General features: G+C 40.0%; 1 protein-coding gene across 1 annotated transcript in view; it reads right to left on the bottom strand.

The window, feature by feature from the left end:
* LOC135207820 (serine/arginine repetitive matrix protein 2-like) overlaps positions 1–7,500 on the bottom strand; it is a gene marked incomplete in the record, with an annotated part of 172,698 nt that overhangs the window by 32,037 nt on the left and 133,161 nt on the right. Inside the window, 1 exon segment of the mRNA XM_064239676.1 lies at positions 5,893–5,927.

Below are 7,500 nucleotides of genomic sequence, written 5' to 3'. Positions count from 1 at the left end.
ATTGCTTGCGTGCACGCCCGGTTGTTTGACTGCGCCGAGGAATATTGCTTTGCACTTTTCCTTTATAAGAAATGTAAGAAAAAGAAGCTCGTGGTGAAGGTCAGGTGGAGGAGAGAGAGAGAGAGAGAGAGAGAGAGAGAGAGAGGAGAGAGAGAGAGCACGAAAGTATAGGGAGATTGGAACACGAAGAGGCGTTGAGAGAAAGAGGAGAAAGAGGGAGAGAGAAAGAATACTGAAGAGAGAGAGAGAGAGAGAGAGAGAGAGAGAGAGGTCCAGTCACGAACGAGATATACAGTTTGAACTGAAGGATCCAGGACCCCCCATCGGTGCGCGAAGGATCACACCCACTCACAATAGAACAACGATGGATCTCCCTTCTCTTGCTCCCTTACCCCCCCCTCCACATTCCCCTCTCAACCATTCCCCCCTCCCCCTTCTTCTCCCTCCCTTGCATGATGACATTCTTCCGCCTATTGTGCACGGCGTCACTTCTCTCTCTCTCTCTCTCCTCTCTCTCTCTCTCTCTCTTGGCTACTGTTTCTGAAAGGTAGGCCCCTTCTGCTGTTTCTCGTGACTATTGTATTGATAGAGGTCTCATCATCGCCCCGTCTCTCTCTCTCTCTCTCTCTCTCTCTCTCTCTCTCTCTCTCTCTCTCTCTCTTAGTTTCACCTTTTCCTCTCAATGTCTTCACCTTCTTCATTCGTCTCTCATTTCCATGTTCCCGCATTTTTTTGGTGTCACCGCTTCCTGTCTCTATCTCCGTCCTCCTCTGTATGTCTTATCCTTCTCTCTGTCTCTTCCTTATCCACCTCGTCCAGCTGCCCTTTAAACCCCTAGTCTCTGCCTCTCTGCATTTCCTCATTCTTATTATTTTCTTCGCGTCCCCACATGGGACGCAGTCACTCGCCATACGGGATCCCACCTACGTCACGAGGGGTGCGTTCATACACCGTAAAGAGAGCTAACGTTCCGAAACGTTTGCGCGAAACGTTCGTGTTAATTATGTGTGTTGCTTTTCAGGTGAGAGTTTCAAAAATTATTTAATTTATAGATTTTGTAGTGTTTGTATGATGCGTAATTTTGAAAGAGGTAAATATTGCCGATTATAAACTGGAATAATTTCAAAGTATGGCGCTGTCCTAAGAATTATAATGCAAAGACAATGTATATGAGTGCATGATCTTGAAAAGATCAAACATTGCAGAGTTTAAAGACGAAAATGTTAAAATTGACATTTCCCAAAAGTTATATTGCAAAGTCAGTGAATATAATGTAGATGTATGACCTTGGAGATTTTAAAATGAGTTTTTTTCCAATGAATTATGATGTAATGATAATGAATCTCATGATGACATTATTAAAATATAAATAATTGATAAAGCTAGGAATCTTGTACAACGAAAATCTGTCAAAAGCATTTATATTATAAGTACGTTGCATGATTTTGACGAATGGTAAATAATGCTGATGAAGGAAAACAAAGTAAAAAAATAGCAAAAAAAGTCAGAGAGAACGATCCCTCAAAACAGAAAAAATCAAGTAAAAGTAAAAAAAAAAAAAAAAAACAAAAAAAAAAAAAAAAAAAAAAAATTAGCAGAGAACGATCCATCAAAACACTGACATACATAAAAAAAATAAAACAACCCTTTCGCATCCACCCAGCATCATTATCCCCGGACGCCATTTGCAAGAGTGACATTGATAACATAATCGGGCGGGACCTTCTTCTTCAGGATGAATATGAGTTTTGCTGTTGCCCTTTCAAGTCCCGAAGGGGAGGAAACATATCTTGAGGTGCCCTTGGTGATGTCGTCTCGGCTTCGACTTTGGGGCAGTGGGGTGGTGGGTACGGTGACGGCGGGGTTGGGCACTTGAATATTGAATAATGTTATTTGTTGTTTGGGATATATTAGTGGAAAAATGTAAATAGATGAAAGTAGTGCAAAATATTGGATGGCATTTGCTACCTTTATTTTTCTAGATTACTATTTTCAAATAAATCTTGACCATAATAATAATAATAATAATAATAATAATAATAATAATAATAATAATAATAATAATAATAATAATAATAATAATAATAATAATAATAATGTGTGGGCGCCGTGGAGGAGTGGGTTAGGGTCGTCAATAGACTTAAGTCAAGTTAAGCAACATTGGCTCTGGTCAGTTGTTGGATGGGTGACCGCTCTCCTCGGCGTTGATTCCTTGGGAAACGATCTTTACCATAATTTCCTCAGTCTACTCAGCTGTAAAATGAGTACCTATCCCTGATGGGGTAGGGTCCCAGCTATGGGTTAAATAGCAAAACTCAGCAATGATGGAAAGAAATGAAGGAAATAAACGACAACGACGTAAATGGAACCTCTGGCAACAGAGGAGCTTCGTCCGGCAACCAGGTATTCAACCCAATTGAAGGGGAAGACGGTCAGGTACTTGGAGGTCGCATCCAGCAACTGATCACCACCAACGACAGTAATCACAGCCTGAGATTGGAGCTACAGAGGCAAAAAGGAAGAAATGGACAAGAGAAGAAAATACGGAAATATGGAGATGCTACATCAGAAGCAACCCGACGGAGAGAGGATATAGAAGAGATTGGTCAACATCTGGAATGAGAGGAATAACACCCCCCAAACAGAGCAGAGGCTGGCAGACCAAGTAAGGAACATAAAGAAAAAGAACTGGCTCTCCCGCAACAGAAAGAGAAGAAAACTGGAAAGGGAAATGTCACACGACAACGAATTACACGAAGACGAACTGAGATACTATGCCACAGAAGACGACAGGGAGGATGAGGTATCAATCAACGACACACGAGAAACACCGACGAAGTAACAGAGGACGGAATGGGTAGAAAAGATTAGACAATGGATGGAGCCAGATACAGAGAGAACAAAGATCCCCTCCATGAAAGCCTACAACACCAAGAAATTAAGGGAGAGACAAGTGAGGTCAATGAAATAATGGGCATAATACAGACCACCAGTATCACAGAAACAAATAACTTGACATATGCAGGAGCAAGATTAGTAGCAGAACTGATGGAATTCGAACACCAACACCACCAGCACAACCAACCCAACAGAACCAAAACAGCAACCTCCTTGGAAAAGGCGCCTGGAAAAGCAAATCATGTGATGAGATCTGACTTGATAAACTGAAAGAGATGGCAGAAAAAAAGGCTAAGAAGCAAGAAAACAAGGGAGGAACTCACGAGAAATACAAAGTACAAGAGAGGGGACTAAACAACACAATAGAAGATGTAAAACAGAGGCTTAAGCCAAAGCACACAAGATCCAACGGTACATGAACAGGAATAATGGGATACAACAGAACAAACTATCGGAACCAACCAGAAAAGACTATACAGCCAACTAAGAGGGGAGCAACCACCCAGAAATTCCTGAAGCCGAACCAAGTAAGAGACTCTGGGAAAACATATGGAGCAATCCGGTATACACACAAACATGCAACATGGCTCCAGGAAGTCAAGAAGAAGAAACAGGGAGAATAAAACAAAGATTCACAGACATCACGACAGACACAGTCAGACACCAACTAAAGAAAATGCCAAACTGGAAAGCCCCAGGTCCCGATGAAGTCCATGGATACTGGCTCAAAAACTTCAGGCCCTACACCCACGAATAGCAGAACAACTCCAGCATTGTATCTCAAATCACCAAGCACCCAAATGGATGACCACAGGAAGAACCATCCTTAGTACAAAAAGACAAGAGTAAGGGAAATATAGCCAGTAACTACAGGCCTATCACCTGCCTACCAATAATGTGGAAGTTACTAACAGGTATCATCAGTGAAAGGCTATACAACTACCTAGAGGAGACAAACACCATCCCCCACCAACAGAAAGGCTGCAGAAGGAAGTGTAGGGGCACAAAAGACCAGCTCCTGATAGACAAAATGGTAATGAAGAACAGTAGAGAAGGAAAACCACCTAAGCATGTCATGATAGACATAAGAAAGCCTTCGACATGATACCACACACATGGCTAATAGAATGCCTGAAAATATATGGGGCAGAGGAAAACACCATCAGCTTCCTCAAAATACAATGCGCAACTGGAATACAATACTTACAAGCTCTGGAATAAGACTAGCAGAGGTTAATATCAGGAGAGGGGATCTTCCAGGGCGACTCACTGTCCCCACTACTCTTCGTAGTAGCCATGATTCCCATGACAAAAGTACTACAGAAGATGGATGCCGGGTACCAACTCAAGAAAAGAGGTAACAGAATCAAACCATCTGATGTTCATGGACGACATCAAGCTGTATGGTAAGAGCATCAAGGAAAATAGATACCCTAATCCAGACTGTAAGGATTGTATCTGGGGACATCAGGATGGAGTTTGGAATAGAAAAATGCGCCTTAGTCAACATACAAAAAGGCAAAGTAACGAGAAACTGAAGGGATAAAGCTACCAGATGGGAGCAACATCAAACACATAGATGAGACAGGATACAAATACCTGGGAATAATGGAAGGAGGAGATATAAAAACACCAGATGAAGGACACGATCAGGAAAGAATATATGCAGAGACTCAAGGCGATACTCAGGTCAAAACTCAATGCCGGAAATATGATAAAAAGCCATAAACACATGGGCAGTGCCATAATCAGATACAGCGCAGGAATAGTGGAATGGACGAAGGCAGAAACTCCGCAGCATAGATCAGAAAAACCAGGAAAACATATTGACAATACACAAAGCACTACACCCAAGAGCAAATACGGACAGACTATACATAACACGAAAGGAAGGAGGGAGAGGATACTAAGTGGGAGAGGTCAAGTATAGAGGACTGCGTCAACTCGAAAACAGAGCACTGGGGCAATATCTGAAAACCAGTGAAGACGAGTGGCTAAAGAGTGCATGGGAAGAAGGACTAATAAAAGCAGACGAAGACCCAGAAATATACAGAGACAGGAGAAAGACAGAAAGAACAGAGGACTGCGGACACAAACAAACCAATGCACGGACAATACATGAGACAGACTAAAGAACTAGCCAGCAATGACAATTGGCAATGGCTACAGAGGGAGAGCTAAAGAAGGAAACTGAAGGAATGATAACAGCGGCACAAGATCAGGCCCTAAGAACCAGATATGTTCAAAGTACGATAGACGGAAAATAACATCTCTCCCATATGTAGGAAGTGCAATACGAAAAAAAATGAAACCATAACCACATAGCAAGTGAATGCCCGGCACTTGCACAGAACCAGTACAAAAGAGGCATGATTCAGTGGCAAAAGCCCTCCACTGGAGCCTGTGCAAGAAACATCAGCTACCTTGCAGTAATAAGTGGTACGAGCACCAACCTGAAGGAGTGATAGAAAACGATCAGGCAAAGATCCTCTGGGACTATGGTATCAGAACGGATAGGGTGATACGTGCAAACAGACCAGACGTGACGTTTGATTGACAAAATTCAAGAGAAAGTATCACTCATTGATGTCGCAATACCATGGGACACCAGAGTTTGAAGAGAAAGAGAGGGAAAAAATGGATAAGTATCAAGATCTGAAAATAGAAATAAAAAGAAGGATATGGGATATGCCAGTGGAAATCGTACCCATAATCATAGGAGCACTAGGCACGATCCCAAGTATCCCTGAAAAGGAATCTAGAAAAACTAGAGGCTGAAGTAGCTCCAGGACTCATGCAGAAGAGTGTGATCCTAGAAACGGCACACATAGTAAGAAGAGTGATGGACTCCTAAGGAGGCAGGATGCAACCCGGAACCCCACACTATAAATATCACCCAGTCGAATTGGAGGACTGTGATAGAGCAAAAAAAAAAAAAAAAAAAAAAAAAAAAAAAAAAAATAATAATAATAATAATACCTTTCTTTATCTCACCTTGGAGTGCAGTTCCCAGTCTCCTCCAGCCAGATCTGAGGAAAATAAGAAAAAATCAGTATAAAAATGAATTAGCAGAATAAATACGATCTGCATAAAATAGTTAAATACCAATACTATTAAGATTCTTGTCAATTGGAGATAGTTAAGCAGTTATGGATCACTGGCGATAATATCATGACGCCATTGATTTTTTTATTTGATTGTTTAAATTTCTGTAACCTTGAGAGAGAGAGAGAGAGAGAGAGAGAGAGAGAGAGAGAGAGAGAGAGAGCGCTCCTAAAAAAATTTGTCCATTAGTTTTACATCCAAGTATGTGACGCAATAAAGAAAAAGAGAGAGAGAGAGAGAGAGAGAGAGAGAGAGAGAGAGAGAGAGAGAGAATCCTTAAATTAAAAAATTGTCCATTATTTTTACATCCATATAGTGACGCATTATTTAAAGAGAGAGAGAGAGAGAGAGAGAGAGAGAGAGAGAGAGAGAGTGACGCAATATATATTCCAATTGGGAACAATTGTTCATTTACCTGTACAGAACAAAAGCGAAGGAATTCCAGCACGCCCCGTCATGCTCTAATTGCAATGGAATAATTTGTAATTGATCGCTTTCAGGTTATTTAAAAAAATTCTAAAAAATGATCATAATAAAATGGTTAAGTTCTGAGTGAATTTTTGTTGTTCATTTTTCATTTTGGTTTGGACTTATTTGGCTTTGTGGGAGTATGATTTGCGAGTAAGTCTAAGGTATTGATGATAATACTACTACTACTACTAATAATAATAATCATAATAATAATTATTATTATTATTATTATTATTATTATTATTAATATTATTATCACTAGTACTTTAGAGTAACTTGCAAATTAGGCTCCCACAAAACAGAATGACTCAAAATCAAAAAAAATAAATGATAATAATAATAATAATAATAATAATAATAATAATAATAATAATAATAATATAATAATAATAATAATAATAATTATTATTATTATTATTATTATTATTATTATTACTACTACTACTACTACTACTACTACTACTACTACTACTACTACTACTACTACTACTACTTTAGTGTCTTGCAAATTATGCTCCCACAAAACAGAATGACTCAAAAACCAAATAAAAAAACAGACGAAAACACTTCTGACGAATGACGCAACGTGTAAGACAATCACTCCATTTTTAAACTTCGCATAAAAAATAAAAATCAATGACCATTCGCGAATAACAATGATTCTTCACCTTGCAATGAGAGTGGGTTGCAATGACTCAAAGGTACCAGAGAGAGTATTAGTAGAAGAAATAAGACATAAATAGAGAGAATCATTTGAAAGATCTTAAGGTCGGGGAAAAAATGTACCCTGACTTGTGCTTTGAGTAATGGGGCATTACCATGAAATGCTCTCTCTCTCTCTCTCTCTCTCTCTCTCTCTCTCTCTCTCTCTCTCTCTCTCACTACAGTTTCTCCCTCCCTATTTCTGTCTGTGACATGTGTCTCTTTGACAGACGCAGATGTTGTGATAGATGAAGTGAAGTGCACTTAGTTCAAGTGTCTGACGCGGCTCCGCCCTCTCTCTCTCTCTCTCTCTCTCTCTCTCTC

Source organism: Macrobrachium nipponense, chromosome 34 (assembly GCF_015104395.2).
Source record: "Macrobrachium nipponense isolate FS-2020 chromosome 34, ASM1510439v2, whole genome shotgun sequence".
Classification (NCBI taxonomy): domain Eukaryota; kingdom Metazoa; phylum Arthropoda; class Malacostraca; order Decapoda; family Palaemonidae; genus Macrobrachium; species Macrobrachium nipponense.
This window is presented reverse-complemented; position numbering and strand designations above follow the sequence as displayed.